The sequence below is a fragment of the Ciconia boyciana genome, chromosome 7 (genome assembly GCF_034638445.1).
Source record: "Ciconia boyciana chromosome 7, ASM3463844v1, whole genome shotgun sequence".
Classification (NCBI taxonomy): Eukaryota; Metazoa; Chordata; class Aves; order Ciconiiformes; family Ciconiidae; genus Ciconia; species Ciconia boyciana.
Window position 1 is genome coordinate 42,105,116 of NC_132940.1, and position 11,581 is coordinate 42,116,696.

The window sequence follows — 11,581 nt, forward strand, 5'->3', positions numbered from 1 at the left end:
TATTATTATTAAAGGGACTTAGGAATACAATTAATTTAATACACACAGATGTCTTTGGAAGTTATACTTGGTATTTTACTTATTGATGGACCTGAGGTCTTTCCATTTCTTACTTTTTGTTTCTTAATGTTTCTTAATTAATATTTTTTTCATTTTAGTATGTAATTATGCAGAGGCCAAAATTTTACTTTTGGTCATATCTTTCATAGCCCAATACCAAGACACATTTCACATTCAAGCAAGTCAAATGGAAATTATCCCTTACCAGTAGGTCTAAAAACTCTAATGAATCCATCTTCAAATCTGAGGAGGAGGTTTATGTGATAAACCTGAGAAGTAATTGTTACTGTCCAAATTACAGAAATGTGACGTAAATACATGCAGAACAGTTTTGCACTTGAATAACTGGAGACTACCCATACCAAAGCCTGAACCAAAGGTGAAAGAAGTCTTTGATCTAATTTTCCAGAAGGCTTATACCAGGAGCACTACATATATCAATTATCAGAGCACATCCAAATCAGTGGCCGAGAGCAGAAAGATCAAAACCACACTGTCAATATTAGGGAATGTCTTTGTCCCAGACAGCTACCCTGGGAGAGTCTCAGTCTTCTTTTCTTTAACCATCAGAAAGAAGTCTGGATATTTCTTGAGTTTAAAGTAGAAAATGAAATTACAGCAAGCTTTCCTGAGGTAAGAATAGTACTTGCTGTCTGTCAGCTTCAGGTACAGCTATTGTCAGAAGTTCTACAAATGTGCCCAACAAAGATATTTAGCTAGTTCCAGCCTCAGTCCATTAATATCTAGAAGGAGAAGCTATATAGATATAAATGGTAGCCTTTAACCCTAATGCTGGATGCCTCTTTAACCAGGTTTTGATAACAGTAATCACAAGAATGATCAGCACATTTCAAAATCTGAAAACAGAGATAATAAACAATGAAAGACATTACTAAAAAAAACCAACCCATAAGTGAATGGCAGCCATCAAACTAGAACACAAGGTCCCTTGGCCTGAGTTGCACATCAGCTTTACCAGGGTGCTTTGTCACAGAGGAAGTGTGAGTCCTCATACAGGAAGCCAAATTCCAAATCACATCAAAGGATACGTCACAGAGTTTCTGCTTCTAGACTCCAAAACACAGAGGGTAAATTGGAAAAAGGAAGGCACGAGGGTTATTTCCAAAAGGGAATCTCAGTAAGAAGATTGGTATTTTCTCTTGACAGAAGAAGGAAAATACAAATTGAATGGAGGAGGGAGGGGGAGGATTCAGTGCTTCAAACCAAGTCCAAAAATCACTTTCACACCATTAAACCTGACCAAATTGCACTATAATGGCAACATGAGTCACGTAACCAGCAGAGCAACGTGTTCTTTACTGTGTGCAATCAGTGATACATGTAATAGAGGTCCTTTAATAATGTCAAATCTCACTATTACCAGGACAGAAATGACCAGCATTAAAGCAGCACAGACTAGCATTTCACATAATGATCGAGCAGCATAAATTGTGAGCAGTTGGCTCACACAGCAGTGAGTACAGCAGCAGCTGTTCAGCAGTAACAGCACTGCCTCTTCAACAGTGTTCTGAACACAAACCTACAGATGGCAATAAACTAAGATAAAAACTGTTCAGGCAAGTAGGAACAAAGTAATGAAGATGCCCAACTGTCCCCAAGGATAATTATGAATTAAATTACAAAAAAATTAGGGCAGAGATCCCTTACAGTCCACCTATGATTCCAAACATAGCTATGTCAGGATATTCATACTGTGACCCCTCCCAAATTCATTATTTGTTTTTAATGGGTATTATACAAAATTATGCAATTAAAGCAGAAGCAGAGGCTCCACAATTGCCTCCGTACCTTGTGGGAAATGAGGAAACAAATTCTAGGTATGAAGGGCACCAATTAATGTCAACCAGCATTCCTGGACAGGGCCCAGGACTGAACACGTGTCCCCAGTGCTGCTAAGAGGAAGAGCCGGCGCCAGGATCAGCCTCGTGGGGCCTACTTTACCAGATGTACCCTGGGATGGAGTTCCCCTGAGGAGGGAGGGAACAGAAGCTTCAGTTCCTGCTACGTCTATCAAAGCCCTCTGCCTAACAGACAAGGGAGGCCTCGAGCTGACCTCTAGCAAACCTGAAATTCATGAGCTCACTGAACTTCCCATGGTGACCAGGGGAGAAGTCCTAACAGGGCAAGCAACATGCAGATGGTGCCATTTTTACCTTCTTCTATGGTCTTTGACTTCTCAGTGCCTCTGGTTCTATGGGTCTTTGACTTCTCAGTGCCCCTGGGAGGCCAGGCCTTTGCTCTGACCACCTGTCATATGTAGTTTAATTTCTTCCCAACCTGTAGTGTGTGTATTTTGTTAGGATTTGTGGGACTACTTCTCTTTGTGGTTTACTGTTTTTTTCTGTAAAAATTGAGTCTAAAGCACTCAGTCGGACCAGAAGGGGGGAAGTTTACAATGGGCAGGTCCTTTGATGTAGCCCTGTCTTCCTAACACAGACAATCACGGGCTTGAGAACTGAGTAGACATGTGGCAGTGATCCTCAACTAGGCTGCTGATTAGACAACAGTCTTCATGTCTCTAATTTCCATGAGATTACACTGAGAATTTCAAAAGTCAAATTATGGCCCTTTCCTGGGAAGGGTTCTTGAGGAAACCCTCAGCACCCATGGAGAGAGTTGTGTGTCTATGCATCTCTTCAATCTCAAAGCAGACAAACAGTTGGAAGACAAGAACCTGGAATAAATATGAAAGAAACTACTTCTGAAATAAGGCTTTTGCACTTCACAGACAATAGACAAATCAAAGCAAAGCTCCCCCTGCCTGCTTTTCTCTTGTGTCTCTTTCACTGTCTCTGAAATGTGCCAAGAAAATAGGATGAAATTGAAGTTACTGATCTGTCTTGCTATCATTGGATGCAGCCATATGTAATCATGTCAACCTAAAGTCACCAGAAAAATAAAACTTGTGACTTTGATGTGTGAAGACCTCTATCTCCATAACATAAGATACCTTCCATCCTAGTTGCCCTCTGACTGGACCGACAATGCTCATATGTGACATCTGCTCCCGTCAGCCCGGACAGTCCTGTCCTGTGAAAATTTTTTATTTGGTGGGGAAGTTATGTATCATTTTTTCTCTAGATCATATTTGGTATTTGCATAATTTTCTCACACTTATAATATTATATTGCAACAACTGTGAGCTTCTCAGATATTGTATTTCCCTAATTTTCTCTGCCTAACAATTGGTAGGATAGGTTAAACAGACAATTGTATTACTCCAACTAGTCTTTTAATGAAGGATTTTATTCTTAAATCTCACAACCACAAAAAAGAATCTGACCATTTATATGGTCTTTGCTTTTACTTTGAATGCAAGTCCCCTAAGCAAGCCTGACTTGCATCCCCACCAAGTTGCACCTGACCCTAGTTACTTCCTCATTGCCAGCTCAAGGAATAGCAGCACAGTTTTTCCCTGAACTCAAGACAACATGAAAGCATTTTCAGTTGATATTTCAAAGCATTCAGACAACTGTTTTCTCCATAGGTGATGGTAACAACAGCTCTTGAGTTGTTATTAACATACATTTCACAAATCTCCCTTTACACCTTGTTTGACTGAAAGGCACAGGCCAGTGTCTCTGACTCACAATGTGATGAGATTAAAATGCAGTTTCCATTAACACAGGTGAGAGCAAGCCAGCTGTCCTCTCTGCTCAGTGGGCCTCAGCCCTGCTCATCAGGTAAAGAACATGTGCAGTTCCCAGGGTAGGCACAAGGGCATCATTTACAAAAGGTCTCATCCTGCAGAGTGCTGTATGCTCTCAGCTCCTGCTGATGCATGTATAGGTGAGCTCAGGGCACTTGGGATTTGGCTGTGCCTACTTCAGTACTCTGTGTTGGGGTTATCTACATGTTCTCTCTCTCCATTACTGTCTTTGAGAAGGGCAACACTAATATAGCCACTTAAAAAGGGGGAGGAGAGAGAAAGATAGACAAAACTAGTGGATTAAACTGGCCACTTTACTGGCAATATAGGATTGTCAACACAGCTGCTTCAAACTTCAGCTGTAATGTCATCTAGGGTTACTTGTATTGGTTTAACTTGTGTCCTATATATGTAAATAATAAGCTGAATGGAATTACTGAAAAGACTGTGAGTCTCTGGAACACCTCCTTGGCTTCCCAGGGATAGTGATTGGGTATGAAATTCTTAAATCTTCATGATAGCTAAATGGTAAATATTTGAGGCACTCTAACATGGTAGCATGAAACTCATCCATCCTCATCCATGTGTAATGAGAGCTGTGAAAAGCTGACCTTTTTCTACATCCAAGTAGGCACTTAGGTGGCCTACAGAGGCTTGAAAAATGCTGGTCACGGAATTGTTATAGTGATTATGGATATCCTGAACTGAGGGCACAGAGTAAAAACCAAAGGTATGTTCAGTCACAGGACAGAAACAGCATTTGAAATACCCAACTTCTCCTTCTGCACCTTTGATACACCTCTGCTCCGAAAGGTAGAGCCTTGGAGTGAAAGAGAGGAGTCCAGCCTCAAGGTCCTACTAAGCCTTGGTCTCTCCAATTGGACTGGCAAAGGTTGCCTAAGGTAATGATACTTCTAGAAACTTGGATGTTTGCCAGGTTGGAAATGCCTGGGAAAATCTAAGACCACCAAGTCTTTCCAGAAGAACAGTCATAGAAATGGCTTTTCATGAACTAAATTATGTTCTTGGTTTTAAGGCAAACACAGCACAAAAAGCGTTCCCTTCACAAGAAGTTCTGTCACAGAGGTCAAAAGTGGATCGTGTCAACGGTGGTGCACATCTGCCATCCCGGGGAACCAGTCACACTACCTCAGTCACCACAGACCTATAAAGAAAAAGCCCTTCAAACACATTTGTGGAAAAGATACAGACTCAGAATTAATGGTTTCAACTTACCTACTCTCTTCCATACTTAAATAAATGCAAAGCATATCCAGAAATCCTTAAGGCAAATTGGATGCCCGTCAGAGGTTGGATTATACACAGTATAAAGAGTCACAGGCCTAGCTCAGGGGAACTTGTGTTGCAAATGAATTCGCATGTAAAGTCTTATTCTCTGAAGGGAAAACATAAAATTCTTTGGGAGAGCCCTCCCACATGCCCAGAGTTGTGTTTGTCAGGGTTTGCATAATACAGAAGCACAGAGCTTGGGAAAGGCTCTTAAATTAATGGTGACACAACCACCCCTCAAAAAAGCTACTGTTGGGAAAGGACATCAGACAGGAGGTGCAGGGTACAGAGCAGTAGCTGCAACCTCCCCAGAATTTCTCTGCACTGATCTACTGGGGCTTGAAAAATGACCCAGCAGAGATTCAGATTAGAAACTATAAAGAAAACATAAGTAAGACAGCCACATAATGTCCCCAAGGCCTCAAATTATCTTCCTGATCAAATCCACCTATCCAAGCCCTTTTCTTAAATTGCCTTCATCACGAATAATGGAAGGAAGGGAATGAAAAAGGAAAAGAGGGCACACTGGCAAACCCTTCATTTTCTACTATTTCCTTGTAAAAACAAACCTTGTTATACTTAATGAGTAAGAAGTAGATTTAAAAACATTAATTTCAGACAGAACTCCAGTTTCTCAGTCAGCAGAAAAACACTTTTTCTGAATTGTCTGTCATTTCAGTGGATATTATAGGTGCTACAGATGTTTATAAAGAGCAAAACAGTATGAATAAGAGCAGATGCAGCACTGCACCTTGATAAGGATTGCTGAGGAGTGATGCTGTTGTCAGCAGTGGTTCTGAACGAAGGTTCTGATTCTGCTGATGCACAACATGCACTCATTCTGCATTTGTGCACTGATTCTGCTCTGTGCACAAATGGCAGTTTGACAGGCACTCTGAAAGAGACTAGAAATGAAACCCTCTGCAGGTAGTGAGGAAAGTGTTCTATAACCACTGAATGATGACATTTTATTTGCAAAACATATTCAGTTTTTGATGCAGGACACAAACATTTGCATCTTAACTGCACAAGAGGAATCAAAATCCACAGACGGATGAGAAAAGCAGAACTTCCCCAGGAGTTTCTTGCTTCAGTCAGTGCAGATATGTACAGGCATCCAAAAGTAACTTTGGCACTAAGTCCTTTAGGAGTTTGGTGACACAGTTGTTTCGTTAATCATCTATACACAGCAATAGCACTATTTGCAGGGCACTCCATCCTTAAGCCATAACATTTTTATCTACAGAACCATTCATATATAAAGTCACTAAAACAACGTTTCTCCCTTTTCCGCAAGAAATGGATGAGCTTTTCATTGTTCCCAAACAGTGCAGTTACTTTTTGCTGAAAAAGATCTCAAAGCCGGTTCTGTTGATTTGTGGGAACTTGCACTACACTAACAACTCGTGGCATGAGGAAACAACATGCAAACTTGCTCTGGTTGTATTTAGTGCCTTCACTGGAAAGCCTCCAAATGGTTAAGCAATTCCAAAATCAGCAGGACTACATGAGCTGATTGGACTATCACTTGAGGTGGTAGTGCCAGATGAAGGCAAGAGGGAGAAGGGGTTGGAACAAATGGCAACACACAGAATCAGTGAAATATCTAAACACCATAACAGCATCATAATGTTCAAAAACTCAGTGCGTTTCCCCCTCCTGCCAGCTTGAGTGACTGTGCTCTGTTTCTGTTCAGTGAGTGCTTTGACATTACAGCCAAATAACCTGGCCCCAGAGGTAAATCTGGGCCTCCACCATGATGTTGTCTCATGACACTTGGTAAGTACAGGACTGCATCAGCAGAAAAATGCCACAAGCAGGGGTCCCTGCTGCACTCCATGCAGCTTCTCTGATTCCTTTCAACAAGCCAATTCCAACATGAAAACACTTTTATAGCCTAAAGCCAAAAACATTATCTATCTCCCTCCTTTGACATTAACACTCCTACTACCACATACAGCTTTGCAGAAATGTTGGCCTAGATAAAACATGTTGGCCAAGGTGTAGTAGTTTCTAGTAACAGTGTGTAATCTGGGTGCCATCTAGAGGTTGTGATGAGGTCCCTGGTCAGACTCAGCTTGCACAGAGAAATACATACCCCCTTTAATAAATAGAAGCTGCATTCCAGTCTCTTACTGTGCTGCAGGTCAAGCGTCTCACCAACAAATTCCGCGGTTCTGCTTTAGCTCCAGTCAGATAAGGACTGCCGAGCAGATGAAGAGGTGAGGCAGTGAAGAGGCATAAAGATTTATTGTGTTAAGTAGAAGATAAATTTGCAAGACATGTCATTTGTACAATATGATTGCACAAAACTGAAAAGTTCATGGCTCCCTTCATCTTGTATTTGTGGTTTATTTCTTCCATTAAGTTTTACAAACTGCAGTTTGCATCAGAAATACATTTTTATCAATGTAGCAATATCAGACACAGCTATTATGAAAATATTTGTAGATTTATTCTCACAAGTACATTAAAAACTGTCAGTTTATTTGTTCCCAAAGAAATCCTACATTTTAGCCAAGGCACTAACTGTAGGTTCACTCTTGAAATTTAAAGTTTAAACTGTATCAATAATTAATATTGTTACTGTTCTGAAATAGAAAAAGATCATTTTTTGGTCAACATGACAATAAAATATGTCAAATAAAATTTGGAACGTGAACAGCTAAAATTCAGACTCAAGCAACTTCCCTGCTCTTTGAAACTATCTGCATTCATTGCATTGCAATACTCCCTCTGCTGGCAAATTTAAAAGGGAATATATTGCTTCGTTGTACTTCTGCCTTCAACACATGGAAAGCTTACATTGTTAGATTTCTGATTATCTTTTCATGAAAACAGGGATATATTTTGCTTGCCTTATAATACCAAGTCAATACTCTCCCTCCCTCCCTCACACCCTTCCTCTATTTTTTTAACAGAGAAAAGCTCAGGACTGCCCCAGAAGAAAAAAAATCAGAAGTTACTGTGTTCATGTTGAAGACACAGTGTAAAGATATGAGCAGGTAACATCACTGCTCCCATGAAACAGTACTAAGCCTCAGTGAAAACACTTTTTGTGCTAAAATGGAAATTCAACTTGCTTGGCCACAGGGAAGCTCTTGCCTCAGAGTCATGGAGACAAATGTACATCTGCCTCTGTCTAAATGTCACCATTAATCTTTCTCTAAGGCAGATGCACTTACATGAGGTTGAAGCTGTCTGAAGCTGAAGCAACACTCAGCTCTGCACAGACCAAAAATCCTACCCAGAAACAACGTGAATCCTCCTCCAAAGACAGGGCCCATGCTGAACTCTTGTGCTATGCAGCTAGGGGGCTTCAAGTACTAACATCCTTCTACTAGTTTAAGTTTGTATACTCTTTAAAAGATCATTTTGGCCTGCTACTCTCTGCTAAACGAACACAGCACTCACAGTTAGTTTCCCTTCAGAGTGTTTAAGGACATGGTTGAACACTTTGATGAGTGGGAACCTTTAGGGTTCCTGGTGAAAGAAGTGGAGACTTCTGCTCTAGAAGACCAGGCAGAGAGTGCTGTGGTGGTTTGTCCTTCCACTGTAAACTTGCTGCAATCACTGTTTTGTGAGTATACTTTAGCACAGACATATTTACCTTTTTTAAACTCAGTTCTTTTTTTCAGAAGCCATTCTGTTTTCTTGAGTGCCATTAAGAAATTATAGAAGGAATGCTGAATCGGAGGAATAGAAAGACAGCAAATACTTTAAAGACAGGGCAAACTCCTCTGAAGAAGAAAGCTATTGGAAAAAAGACTCCATTAAAGACAAAGAGTGGTCCAAGAAATCCTAAGTGTATGTGTGCACATGTAGCCCCAAGACATCCACTGATGTTCCCTCAGTGATTAGCAATTCAGTGTTCAAGTATGGGACTGCAATGAAGTTGGAAGTCAAGTGCAAAGTCATGAGACATATGGCTTGTTTGTCTTATAATCTAATCACTCAGCCCATTTTTAGAACCACAAGCTTTCTTTGTTTAATCAAGAAAATCAGTCTGCAGACAGTTATAATTCAGACTGTTAATTAAAAGAGGACTTTGAAGGAAAAGGTCTATATGAAGCCTGGGAGACACAAGACAGTGACTGATAAAAAATCCCGCCTTTCTTGACCTCCTCCTACCATCACTAGAAACATCATCACAAATTGCCCAATACACTCAGCCACTGCATCTCCCTCTTGATCATGTTGTCTGCTTTTTAACTAATACTTCTGTTATCATGCTGCTCCTTTTTACCAGCCCTGGTGCAATATTTTTACACCGAACACCCTTCCTCTGGCATATCATACTGCTGAGTTCCTAGGTGCTACAAAGCCCATGACCTAATTGTGCTAAGTGCTGGATAAACATGGTGAGAGTGTCTGCCCCATAGTGTTTATAGTCTAATTATGTAAGATAAAGGGAGTGAAACAGGGAGAGGGACGAAGTACAATCTTCATTTTACAGATTCAGAGTAAATGACTCACTCAAGTCATACCAGAGCATCTGCAGCGGAGCCAGGAATTCAACCATCTCAGGCCCTGCTCATTATTTTTATCTTTTCATTTCTCTGTTGAGTCTAATACCTCTCTGAGGGTTGAGGTCTCCTCACACAGACTACTATGTAAACAGAGGAGAAAACCTCAAGGGCAGTAAGGAAAGAGACAGGACTAAAAAGTATGTATATACACCAGCTGGGGACTCACAGGGCTGATAGAACAGAAATGCACCTAACACATTTGTAGACTCTTTCTTACTGCATTTTAAGGAGGAATGGCCTCAAGGAGAAGGCAGAAGTGAGATGGGCATCAAGGGGAAGAAAATAAGTAGGAAGAAAGAACAAATATGGAGGAAAAGTATAGTACTTTATTTTGCATCATTGGGACAAGTTTAATGGGCCTCCGTGGGACACTCAATTAAACATGCACCCCTATAATGAGATATGAATAATAAAAGCATTATTCTTTCATATGTCTCAGTCTGACTTGCCATTACTGACTGCATGTTCTTGATAGCTTTAAGTAAGAGCTTTGCTAACAAAGTCAGCCTGGCCTTTGATAGTCAGACAAGTTTTTTTCCTCCTTTTCTTGTCATTGCCCTTCATCTTCAGGTTAACTCCTGGTCCATATCACTCCATATGCATAAAATACATGAGGACTTCCCCTCCCCAAGAACCCCTACTGACCTTTAGTAGTTGCTTCTTACACAGTTGCCCTGAAGGGTATAACCTGTCCTCTGGACTCTTGCTAATGTTACACAAACAGAAACTCAGTTGACAGGCTTTGCAGCCAAAGGCAGCTCTTACAAACAGACTGCATCAGATCTGGAGTCAGCAGTAAAATGAGAAACATGGGAAGGACGATTTTCAGACATGGGACAAGGACAGGCTAGGTCTTGCTCACAAGTTCAGGAATTGAACTGAATCCAGCACAACTTTGCATCCTCACTCCTTATTTGAGTTTAGCCTAGCTGGGTTACATGAGATATTCCAGTGCCAACAAGCTGCTCACTCCCTTCCTCCTCTCTCCACAGTGGTTGAGAAATCTTCTTGGTGAGCTTTTAAAGGCAGAAGAGATCAAATAACATGCCAATTTGTATAAAATAACAACTTTCAAGAAAAACTTAGCTAGCAACGCTATTGCAGAGCGTGGATTCAGCTACGTGAAGTTGTGCCATTTGCAAAGACCTTTTTTGCTCACTGTTTCCACTTCTCTTCCCACATAACAGAAAGTAGAAGGGCTATTTACAGGTATCTTAACACCTTCACTATAGGCACAAGAACTGCATCAGTGCTAGGCCTGATCTGCAGCTTAAACATGTATGATCAGGGTGCACTGCTCCTACTCAAGCTCAAACCCTTTCTATGTCCACATGGCACACTGCAAGGAAGAGCAAGCCTCTCTTGTTAAGTGTCTCCCAGGGTTTCAGACGTGGACTGAAGCTGAAGTGTACTGCATACTATTACATGTGCGCGCAAGCCATTCAGCTGCTGGGGCTTAGGAAGTGACTCGGGTGCCTTTTTTGGTGTAGCTACTCAGTATCCAGCTTAATGCCTTACTTCTCCTTTGACCTTGGATATCTGATTTCACCTATGTTCCTCTTCTGTAAAACAATGGTAACACCTCCTGACCTCAAAGCTGCACTGTAAATACAAGATTAAGTGACTAGGCACAGGGGAATGAAATCTCCTGACTCATGAGATGAATTGAGGTCACATAAGCCCTGCCTTATATTTCAAGATCCACAAGGGTTGTATGAATCTGTGACCAAAATGCCCCCTTCTCTCTCTGAGATCCTGCCCATTCTCAGGAACCTTTTATCCCAGTGATGACTTCATCTGATGTCACTTGATTTGATTTAGATTAGATATACTAACTCACTACATGGGTGAGTTAGTATAACTACCAGCCGTGCTTTTGCCACAAGACTCCTGCCTCATTCATGTAAATGGCTTCCAGGGATTTTCTGACACTCCCAACAGTACGCATGGCTAAAACAATAGATACAGTAGTTACAGTGGCATGGGGAACCTGAGCTTGGCACAGGTAAGGCCTCAGCTGGAACCTTCAAGA